This window comes from Euphorbia lathyris, chromosome 5, assembly GCF_963576675.1.
Source record: "Euphorbia lathyris chromosome 5, ddEupLath1.1, whole genome shotgun sequence".
Lineage (NCBI taxonomy): Eukaryota > Viridiplantae > Streptophyta > Magnoliopsida > Malpighiales > Euphorbiaceae > Euphorbia > Euphorbia lathyris.
Genome location: NC_088914.1, coordinates 59,448,524 through 59,460,996, shown reverse-complemented (window position 1 = coordinate 59,460,996; position 12,473 = coordinate 59,448,524).

Genomic DNA, 12,473 nt, shown 5'->3' with positions numbered 1-12,473 from the left:
TATCCATCCACCATAAGAACTCGATCTCTGGATTGAAAGTAATAGCTTCCTTATCAATGGAAGTTTTGCCCAAAAACCAGCCATTTCTGCATCAAGCAATGCCATGTTATAGAAAATCTCAATCCCATGAAATCTACAGTAATCGATCTTGTTCTTAACCGCTTTCAACAAGTAATGATATCCAATTGGATTCTCACACGGTTTGGGCGACGATCCCGGCACCAACAACACTCTCGGCTTTGGTTTGCAATTGAAGAACCAATCTCCACACTCAGGCCTTCAGACCCAAGAGAATTTCCAGTTCCAATAGTAGCCACGACCTCAACACTCCAGCAAAAGGATTACTCCTATCATCATAATCCAAAACAGACGATAATAACATATGAATTCTCCAGAAACTAGCCGTTACTAGCCGTTTAAACCTCCTCTTCACTTTTTAACCTTTTACCCACAGTTACAGTCACTATCCTTCCCTTTTCACCTTACGTAATCCTCACACATTCATCCAGCCAATTACAGCTCACTGATCTCATCACAATTAGCCACATCAGCCTTCTGTTATTTCCCCTTTCAATCAACGGTCCAGATCATCTGAGAAAGACCTTCTCTCTCTTGGCAGTTACTCCTGCTGGCGGTGCTGCTCCCCTTTTTATATCGTTGCTTTCTCAGCTCTTCTGCTTCATGGAGAAAGCTCATCTCCTTCATTCATATGTTTATTTTTCTCTCTGTTACAAATCTGTAGTTCATTTCATTTGTAATTAGTTTGAGAATCAATATAACACATTTGCAATTCATTTAATTGCAAACTTATCATGGTATCAGAGCGATAATTCGACATAATTAATCAAAATGGCAAGAGTTCTTAAGCCAGAGGATATGCCGAGGAGTCCGTACTTCCTCCCGGCAAATGAGTCACCGGCGTTAACGCTAGTATCTCAGACTCTCACTGGGTTAAATTACCATCAATGGTCGAGGGTGATGAAGTTAGCCCTCATGTCAAAGAACAAGTTCTCGTTCGTTGACGGAACGATTGAAGCTCCGGCGAAAGATGATGAGATCTATCATACTTGGCAGAGATGCAATACTATGGTTGTATCATGGATACAACGTGCAGTTTCGGAGCAGATTGCTCAGTCAATAGTTTATATTGACAATGCTTATGATATCTGGACAGATCTTAAGGATCGTTTCGCCCAGAGTGATTCATTGAGGATTGCAGAGTTAAAGAAAGAAATTCATAGCTTCAGGCAGGGAAACATGGGAGTTACAGAGTATTTCACCAATCTGAAGGTTCTATATGATGAATATAGGAATCTGAGGCCCTTACCCAAGTGCAGTTGTGATCCAGTATGCAGCTGCGGTGTTATCAAAACCATAAGGGATCAACATGAAGCAGATCAGGTAATTACCTTCCTCCAAGGCCTAAATGAAAAATTTGCTATAGTCAGTTCACAAATCTTTCTCATAGAGCCTTTGCCAGCAATGAATCGTGTATTTGCACTAACAATCCAGCATGAAAGGCAGATCAGTATCACTGCCAAGCAACCCATTACCACAGACAATGCACCTTTTGCAGGATCTGTTAATTTTCAGCCAAACTTTCAACATAAACCCTCAAACAAATTCAAAAAGAAGAACAGAAACTCTCCAACCTGTACATACTGTGACGGATCAGGGCACACAGAGGAAATTTGCTATAAGAAACACGGATACCCTCCAAATTACCCATACAGACACAAGAATTCAAACAAGCCAAACACTAGGGTCAACTATGCAGCTAATACTGGGGCAAATGATGGCTATGCAAATGACAGTGATGATGATTGTGGGTCTGTTGTACACAAGCAAGAGCAACAACAATACATCCTAACTAAGGATCAGTATCAACAACTGATGCAGCTGATTCCACAATCACAACCATCCAGCAGCTCTTCATCAAAGAGCAGCAATGTGGCAAGCATCAACACTCAAGTCAATTACTCTGGTATAATTCTAAACACTGCATTAGGAAAATTGCCACAACACACATGGATAATAGACACAAGGGCAACAGATCATGCTGCTTGTGATTTAAAATTGTTTTCATCATACGAACGTGTAGAAGGACATAATGTGCAGTTACCTAATGGAGATACAGTGGGGGTACCTTACATTGGTACAGTTATTGTTCAACCAAATTTGGTTTTGAGCAAAGTGTTGTATGTACCATTGTTTAAGTACAACTTGATATCCACTAGTAAGTTGACTCAAAATGGAAATTTATGCATCATTGTGACTGGTGAGTGCTGTATTATTCAGGATCGTATAAGACAGGAGGAGATTGGCTATGCTAAAGAGCAAGGAGGCTTGTATTACCTGGTTCAGGACAGATTGAAAGAAGAGCAAAAAGTGCTTGCGGTATCAACTATTGACCCATCCTTATGGCATAGGAGGCTTGGTCACCCTTCAAAACAAAGAATGCAGAAGTTAGAAGTGTTATTTCCATTTTGTAATTTTGATTCTAGTCACCCTAATCCCTATGATACATGTCAATTAGCAAAGCAAAGGAAGTTGCCATTCACATTAAGTGCAACTAACTCTGTAGCCACATTTGATATAATACATGTTGACATTTGGGGGCCTATAAAAGAATCATTTACAGAACAAAATTACTTCCTAACTATTGTTGATGATTACAGCAGATTTGTTTGGATTTCCTTAGTGAGGCATAAGTCTGACATAAGGTGCTTGCTGCAACAGTTTTGTGTACATGTGAAAACACAATTTGATAAGCAAATCAAGGTGATAAGGTCTGATAATGGGCTTGAATTTGAAATGACAGATTTCTACTATCAACATGGCATGATACATCAAAAGACATGTCCTGAAACACCATCACAGAATGGTGTGGTGGAGAGGAAGCACCAAGATATAATGAATATAACCAGGGCCTTGTTAACACAGAGCAAAATGCCAAAGCAATTTTGGCCATTTGCTGTTTCACATGCTGTTCATTTGATAAATAGGCTACCTTCCACAGCTATACAAAATCAGACTCCCTTTCACAAATTGTACAACAAAGAGCCAGACCTTACAAATTTAAAAGTGTTTGGATGCTTGGCATATGCATCAACACTTGACAGGAACAAAACCAAGTTAAGTGACAGGGCACTGAAATGTGTTTTCATTGGATATCAAACAGGAGTGAAGGGATACAAGCTAATGGATTTGGCTACTCACAAAATATTTGTGTCCAGAAATGTTGTATTTCGAGAAAATGTTTATCCTATGGAAAATTTTGACACTATGTCTAGAACTTGTGATTGCAGTGATGAAGACCTAGATACATTGCATTCCTTCATACCAGAAGATGAGGAAGAAATGCCAGATGACACAGAGGAGTCAATAGAGGTTCCAACTGCTCACATTGAAAATGAGCTTGACCATGATGCCACTCTCACAGAGGAAGAGAATACTGCCTCACCTGATCCCCCAGTAAGAAAATCTTCTAGAAATAAACAAATGCCAAATTATTTGCAAGATTATCACATCTCCTTACTCACTAAGAGCCAGCAACCTGTCCTACCAAACACACCACATCCACTTTCAGCACATTTGTCCTATAGCCAACTGTCAACACCAAAACAAGCCTTTTCAATAGGAATAACCTGTCAAAAGGAACCCAAAACTCATTTTCAGGCTTCCAAGGATCCCAAGTGGCAAGATGCAATGCATCAAGAGTTGATGGCATTAGAATCAAACTCAACTTGGGAAATCACAGGACTGCCAGAAGGTCACTCATACATAGGTTGCAAATGGGTGTTCAGGATAAAGTACAAGTCTGATGGCAGCATTGACAAATACAAGGCTCGGTTAGTGGCTAAAGGGTTCACTCAGATAGAAGGAGTGGATTTTAAGGAGACTTTTGCTCCTGTTGCAAAATTCACAACAATCAGGGTGTTGCTAGCTGTAGCAGCCATTTATAAATGGGAAGTTGAGCAATTAGATATTAACAATGCATACTTACATGGGGATTTGGATGAAGAAGTGTACATGGCCCTTCCTCCAGGAATGAAAGCAACAGGTCCCAGGCAGGTCTGCATACTCAGGAAGTCTCTCTACGGGCTAAGACAAGCTGGCAGGCAATGGAACCTGAAATTAACCACAGCTATCAAACAAGCTGGCTACAATCAAGGTCATTCTGATCCTTCACTGTTTACCAAAAGAGAAGGTAATGTTTTTACAACATTATTGATATATGTTGATGATGTAATTATAGCAGGAAATAGTGCAGCCAGTATTGCAGAAATGAAGGCATACCTACACAAAAGTTTCAACATCAAAGACCTAGGCCCATTGCAGTTTTTCTTGGGTTTTGAGTTTGCTAGAAGTGAGACAGGTATTCATATGTGCCAAAGAAAGTACATCCTCGAATTGTTGAGTGAGCACAACTTCTTGGGCTGCAAACCAGCACTCACACCATCCACACCTAATGCAATTTCATCACCAACTAATGCTGCTTTGCCTGACATAACTTTCTATCGAAAGCTTATAGGCAAATTACTCTATGTTACTCACACAAGACCTGAGATTTCACATATTGTCAATAACCTCTCTCAACATCTCAGCAAACCAACTTCAGATGATTTAACAAAAGCCTACAGAGTATTGCGATATCTCAAGGGATCACCAGGTCTTGGACTCTTTTTTAATTCAAACACACAGATACAAATTCAAGCCTTCTCAGATTCTGACTGGGCCACCTGCCCAGAAACAAGGCGATCGATCACAGGATACGCAGTCTTCATCGAAACATCACTTGTGTCCTGGCGTTCCAAGAAACAGAGCACTGTATCCAGGTCCTCCTCTGAGGCCGAATACAGAGCAATGGCTTCGGTTTCATGTGAGCTTCAATGGATGTCTTATCTATTCAGAGATCTTAACATCACACACACCAAATCAGCCCTACTATTTTGTGACAACACTTCCGCAATGCACATAGCCCAAAACCCAGTTTTTCACGAGCGCACAAAACACATTGACATTGATTGTCATGTGATTCGTGAACGCGTTCAATCTGGCCTCATACGCTTAATGCCCATTCCCCCAGCCTTACAAATCGCAGACCTTTTCACCAAACCTCAACATAGCCCGCAATTCACCTATCTCCTTTCCAAGCTCAGCATGTTTAATCCTTACCTTGCTTAGCTTGAGGGGGGGTAATAACATATGAATTCTCCAGAAACTAGCCGTTACTAGCCGTTTAAACCTCCTCTTCACCTTTTAACCTTTTACCCACAGTTACAGTCACTATCCTTCCCTTTTCACCTTACGTAATCCTCACACATTCATCCAGCCAATTACAGCTCACTGATCTCATCACAATTAGCCACATCAGCCTTCTGTTATTTCCCCTTTCAATCAACGGTCCAGATCATCTGAGAAAGACCTTCTCTCTTTTGGCAGTTACTCCTGCTGGCGGTGCTGCTCCCCTTTTTATATCGTTGCTTTCTCAGCTCTTCTGCTTCACGGAGAAAGCTCATCTCCTTCATTCATATGTTTATTTTTCTCTCTGTTACAAATCTGTAGTTCATTTCATTTGTAATTAGTTTGAGAATCAATATAACACATTTGCAATTCATTTAATTGCAAACTTATCAGACGAAACCGACTCGAATCAAAATCATGAACTCCTGTAAGCGACCATTGCTGCTTTTTGTTGGATTTTCTTTTATAGTGTTGATTTATTTAGACATTTAATTATAATTGTGTTTTAATGTTCAGTAATACTAATATGTCTCTTTCTCTCCATTTTTTGTTCAAGTTTGAAACTCCAAGGAAGAAGGGAAGACTAGTGGAGAAAAGAAGAAATTTAAGAGAAAGAGGAGAAGGGAGAGGGAGAGAGAGGAGGGGAGAGGAGAAAAAAGAGGAGATAATAACAGAAAAAAATAAAAAGATGATATATATATATAGACAGCAGTGTCAATTGCTTGTGGTTCCGCCCACCTAGAATTCCGATTCCCCTAAGATCATTGCTGTTCGAACTGTACGGGTTTTGGTCAATGGATACTGGGAGGTTGTGTATGGTGGGATCTACCTAGTTTCTGTTTTAGTTTTTTCTGGATATCCTAGTTTTCAAATGCTAGAGAGAAGAGTGAGAGAGAAATTGTAGAGAGAGGAGTGAGAGAGAACATCTAGAGAGAGAAATGGGAGGGAGGGGTTAAAGGAAGAAGATTATAGTATTTTAGTAATTATATGAAGAATAAGGTTATAATAGTCATTCCATAAAGAGTGTACCATTTTTTTAATTTTACAATTAAAAATGCTGACGTGGCATAGTTGACTAGCGTTGACCGGTCATAAAAACCGGTTGTACACTTTAGTGGGAGGTCACCTGAAGCTCGTATAGTTTAGTGTGACAAAATTTTGGTTGTACACCAAAGTGTGATTTGAGGTAAAGGTTGTACACCACGTATGTAATTTACCCAAATAAATACAAGGCCAAATTAGTAGCGAAGGGTTATGCACAAGTGTTTAGTGTGGACTTTTCAGAAACATTTACTCTAGTTGCTCGACTTGACACAATCAGAATGTTATTGGCATTAATTTCCCATAAGGGATGGAAAGTTTACCATTTAGATGTGAAGTCTGTTTTTTTTAAATTGTTACTTACAGGATGAGATATTTATAGAGCACACAGAAAGATTTCAAGTTAAGGGACGGGAGGAGAAAGTCTACAAGCTAAAAAAGGTACCATATGGTCTTAAACAGGCTCCTAGGGCCTAGTACAGCAGGATCAGTGACCATCTTCAGAATCTTGGATTTATCAAAAGTCCAAGTGAAGCTACCATGTATGTGAGGCAGACATATTCTAATCTAACCATAGTTTCTGTTTATGTTGATGATTTACTTGTCACATGCAATGATGAGAAGTTGATAAACCAATTTAAAGTTGAAATGTTCTAAGCATTTGAAATGACAGACCTAGGATTGATGACATTTTTTTATGGAAATGGAGGTGAAACAAGATGATGATGGAGTCTTCATCTGCCAAAATAAATATGTAGTAGAAATACTCAAAAAAATCGTATGGAGGATTGCAAAAGCACGATAACTCTAATGAACAATGAGGAGAAATTTAGCAAGGATGATGGAGCTGATAAAGTTGATGAGCATCACTATAGAAGCTTCATATTGGTTGCTTAATGTACCTTACTGTAACCAGACCAGATATTATATTTGCAGTAAGTATACTTTCAAGCTTCATGCAATATGCTAGTGAAATTCATCTTCAAGCTACTAAAAGAATTGTGAGATATGTCAAAGGCACTAAAGATTATGGTATTAAGTACACCCACTGTCAGAATGTTTTGTTTCAAGGGTATTCTAATACTGATTGTGGAGGCTCAATTGATGATTTGAGAAGCACAAATGGTTACTATTTCAGCTTTGGATCTAGTGTATTTTCATGTTGTTCGAAGTAGCAAACTATGGTGGCTCAAAGTACTGTTAAAGCTGAGTATGTGGTAGCTGCTACTGCTATCAATCAAACAATCTGGTTTAGAAAGATACTTGCAGATTTACACATGGAGCAAAATGATCTAACAAAGATTTATGTCGATAATCAGGATAGAATTTCAATTTTGAATGATCATGTTTCTGATAACACAACTAAGCACTTTAAGCTTAATTTTTTAGAGAAGTGCAAAGAGAATGTGAAGTTAAACTATTGTATTGCAGTACTGATGATAACAAGCATATATTTTTAACAAAAGCTCTTCCAAGAGGCATATTTGAAGGATTGAGGATTCAACTTGGCATATGCAGCTATTAAGGCAATGGGGAGTGTTGGAAATGTGCCATAAAGCTACAATTGGTTTTTAATATATTATGTTCTCTTTTAAATTTGTTTTTGTTGGTCACGTGTAACGTGACAAGGTTAGTTCCAAGGGGGGTTAGGAACTATTTAAAAAATATCACGTTAAGGCTGACTTCTTTTAGAGTTAAGAATTTTACTAAGTCTCTTAGCACAGTGATGCTGAGTAAGATCAGAGGCAAGTTTAGTTAACTGGTAACTAAATCTGCTTCTGTTGAGAGTCAGGAGATAGCTATTGAATCTATTCCTAAGCTCAGTGTTCAGATCACACAACTCAGCAGATACATTTTACGTTTTACTAGGCACAACACAAAGCAAGTAAATAAGGAGTAAGAGGTAGGAAAATAATAATACTCAGCAGTCTTATCCTGGTTCGGCCTCCTTGCCTACGTCTAGTCTCCGGAGTCCTTCCGAGCTTTTTGAATCCACTACTGAGCTCTTTCAGGTAGAGCACAAACCTCTTACAATAGTTACTGAGTGTACAAGAGTAAATTCCTCTATTCTTCTACTCAACACTATCTCTACTACTGAGTGTTATAACCAAGCAACTCAGTATCTCCTTCTAAACTCTAGAATTAATAAAGTGTTTGTTCTAACAAATTTGAAGAACGCTTTAAATGATTTAACAATCTAGGCTTTTACACAAAGAATATGAATGAGTGTAAGATTTGCTTTGCTTTTTGAGACAGAAACTTCAAGTTGCTATTTGGTCCGCGTTTCGACTTGGTGAAGATCTGCATCGAATGAAGCATTTGAGAGGCCTATTTATAGTGACAGCTAAGGCTCCAGTTATTTTAAATTTTGAAATAACCGTTGGAGGGAAACGACTTCTTATCGTTTTCACTTGGTCAGTGCTCAACGTTTTCGGCCAATAAGAACGTTGCATCTTCTGCCTTCTTCAGTTGCCAGGTACTTCTGGTCAGCAGGCATCAGATTGTCCCTCTTCTTTTGGCAAAGTCTTTCAGACAACTTCCTGCGTCTTCTGAAACTTTCCCAAAGTGGAACAACTTTGTCTCGAAGTTACTCAGGTCAACTGCTGACTTGTCTTCAATCCGTTATACTCAGCAGCTTCGGCATGAAGCAATTGAGAACTCCTTCTCGATTCTTCTTGCTGCTGGGCTGCGTTATCTTTCTGCTGGGCCGCAAGGCTTGATTCTGTTGACTTGGGCTTTGACCTTCTCTTGTGGGCTTTTAGGCCTTGATCTTTTAATGTCTTTAGTTCTTATAAATTAAATTACTCAACATTGAACAAACACATTAGTATGAAATAAATCAAAGCATTTAAACTTAATGTGTTGGAATATTTATCATGGGAATTTAAATATAATTCAAATAATTTTGTCAAATCAAAATCATGTGGAAATGTGTTTCAACAGTTTTAACCTTATTTTTACATAGTCTTTAGGTGCTGTTAGTATCCCTAAAACTTATGAATGTAATTAGAGTTTTAGATAGATTGTACTTCTATTTAAGGAGTTACAGAATTAATAAAAATATCATTCTCTGCATTTTATAATTCCTGCCTTCTTTCTTTTATTTCGTTCACGCAATATACATCATCATCCATGCTTAGAACAAGTGATTGATTCTTCTCAACCACTTTAGCTTTTAGGCGCTTGGCCTGCATAGATGAATTAGAGCTAAGATAAGTTTCGAATGCAGAGTCAGCTTCCCTTTGCATCAATTTCTCTTCAGTGAATTCATGGAATGTGATTTGGATATAAGGGTAAATGAAAGTGAAAGCTCTTTGAGTGTATTTTTTGAGACACTTCTCATAATTCATGTGGGAAATATTGCTTGAAAATAGCCCGAATAAACATTAAACTAGTAGTAGATAGAGTTGGAGTGGGAGAGAAGGAGAAGAGAAAGGATAGAGATTTGAAAACTTGAAAGTGATTTTTAGAATATCCAACAGTGTTGAAGGTCCTTGTAAAAACTTAAAGTTCTTGCACAATTTCTACAACCTAGACTTTTGAAAAGTAGCATCTACCTTATGTTGAAGTAAAAATGGGATTGATGTAGATTATTTTCAAAACCCTTTCAAGTTGCCACCCGAATCTGCAATATACCAATGTTGTCCCGATTGCTTTTGATATGTACTAGTAGCCTCGTTATACTCAATAACCATTTAAAGAGCATGATTCTTCCTTAATAACGAGAGTTGGTTATTGACACTTGAATTGATTATCCATATGAGATTTCATATGGGATATTCAATGAATAAGCATTCACATGATAGTTTAGAAGTCTGCTGTAACACCCGTAAAATAATAATAAAAATGCGGACATTAAATATGTTCATGCACTTATATACTGAAATTAAAATATATTATATTAGCATAGTTTGTATAATTAAATCATATTTAATTTATTCACTAGTGATAATTGTATTATGTATTAAATATAATAGGGAGCAGTTATTTTAGTGAAATATACCCACTAGGGATAAAACCCCTATAAATAGAGAACAAAAGCGAAACCCTTATTTTTTTCAAGGAGCCGCACCTCTTTCTTTGAGAAAAACCTATTATACTCGAGAGGAAACCTATGCTTTCTAGGTGAAGAAGATTCTCAATTGTGGTAATGTTAAAACCCTATCTTTTTACTTCAATTCATGATTTGTTGTTGTCGATTCTTTTCTTGAAAACAGAGAACAAGATTTTATAATACATTTATAAACTTTGGTGGCAATAGGATTTTTTTTGTTGGACCCATCTCTCTCTTTTTACCAATTTAGAAATAATTCAATATTCTTCTTATTTTGCTTATACACTCAACTAGCCAATTGATTATTCTTTTCTGTACATAGCCTTCTTTTGCTGATCTCCAATTTGTTTCGGATTCCTAGGAAGTTTAATAATGAGATAACCAAGTTAGCTTTTGTCCTTATTATTATTATTATTGTTCAAGTAATTGACCTGCATATATAGTATATTGAACTATTAATTCATGAATAATTATATATAGGACCCGAGGATCAAACGGAAGATAGACTAAAAGAATTAGCTGAATAACAAGATTTGCTTTGAGTAATAGAGGTAAGTGGTTAATTAAATATATAGTATTTGTGCTTGTATGTTTGGGTGCTATACTTGACTTGGTGTAATGGTTGCTTATTAATTTGAATTATATGTTTGACATGTATACTTGGTATTTATGATGATTGCGGTGACGTGAGTTAATTGATTTTGGTATTGATGGTTGTGTTGATATAATGGTTTTAGACCGAGACTTATTGAGGTTAGAATGAAATTTATTATGATACACTTGATAATTTGGATAATCTGAAGGACTGGAAAATTATGAGAATATGAGCTTATCTAGGATAGTATACTCAATGGTTGCGACTGAATTGAGAAAATTGACTAGTATGATCATGTGAAATATTGACACCGGGTATTTGTTACGATAGGGTGTCAGGTACCGAGTATTTGTTACGATAGGGTACACCCGTGATATAGATATTATGGCCAAGCAACCATTGAGTATTACTAGACTAGGATAAGCAGGGCCCTTAAATTGAACGACTATTAATTTGTAAATTGATAAATATGTTGCTTGATAACCTATAAATTAAATGCACGAAACTATTGTATGCGCATGTGGTTGAACTGTGTATTTAATTAACTACCTTATTGAGTCGGCAGCTCACCCCTTGCCACCACCACTTTTCAGGAATAAGAGATTAGGGACGCTGGTTCCGATCGGTCAGTAGGTGAAGTCGTCGTCTTTAGGATTTTAATTTTTGCTACCTTGATTAATTACTGAGACCTTGTATGTCAATCTATATATTATTAGTTCAATTGACATCGAAACTATATTTTTGGTTCGGAATAAGTTGACGGTACATTTCAAGTTCAAAAGAATCAGTACTTTGAAGTGCAAGTTTTAATTAACCAATTTTTCCTATTGGTCAGATTACGATTTTATATATATATACATATTGTCTAATTTATTGAAGTTGATTAGAAATATTACCTATAACCTTTATTGATGAATATGCATATGCAACTAAAAAAGAAAAAAAAGAAAAAGGTTTTCCTTTGTAATCAGTAAACTGAAAATTTTGTTTGTTTCCTCTTTATCTAAATATGGCTATATGACTACCTTATTAGGTAGGTCTTTGGTTATTATTAATATGTTATTAATAACTATGTAATATATACATACATATTTATGATATTTCAGAGTTATGGTTTTATTTTCTTTTATTTAAAAATGGGTGTTACATTTAGTGGTATCAGAGCGGGTCGACGTTCTTAGGGACGGTTACGTAAAATTGTTTATTTGTGTTATTATGGACGATTATGTGATATTATTTGTTGAACTGTGCATTAATGTTATATATGATACATCATAGGATCATGTCATCCAGAGGTAGAACACATACTGACCGAGCATCTAGTGAGGACTCTGTTGGGTCCCAACATGCATCATTTGCACCTCCAAACGCTAGTGATGGAGCTAGGTCTTCAAACGTACCGGGAGCTGGTATGCCACAAAACTTACATCAGTTTGCTGAAATGATGACTGCAATGGCAGCTCAAGCTCAAGCTCAAGCTCAAGCTCAAGCTCAGGCTCAGGCTCAGACGGGTCCTTTAATTGATCTTAACTATGA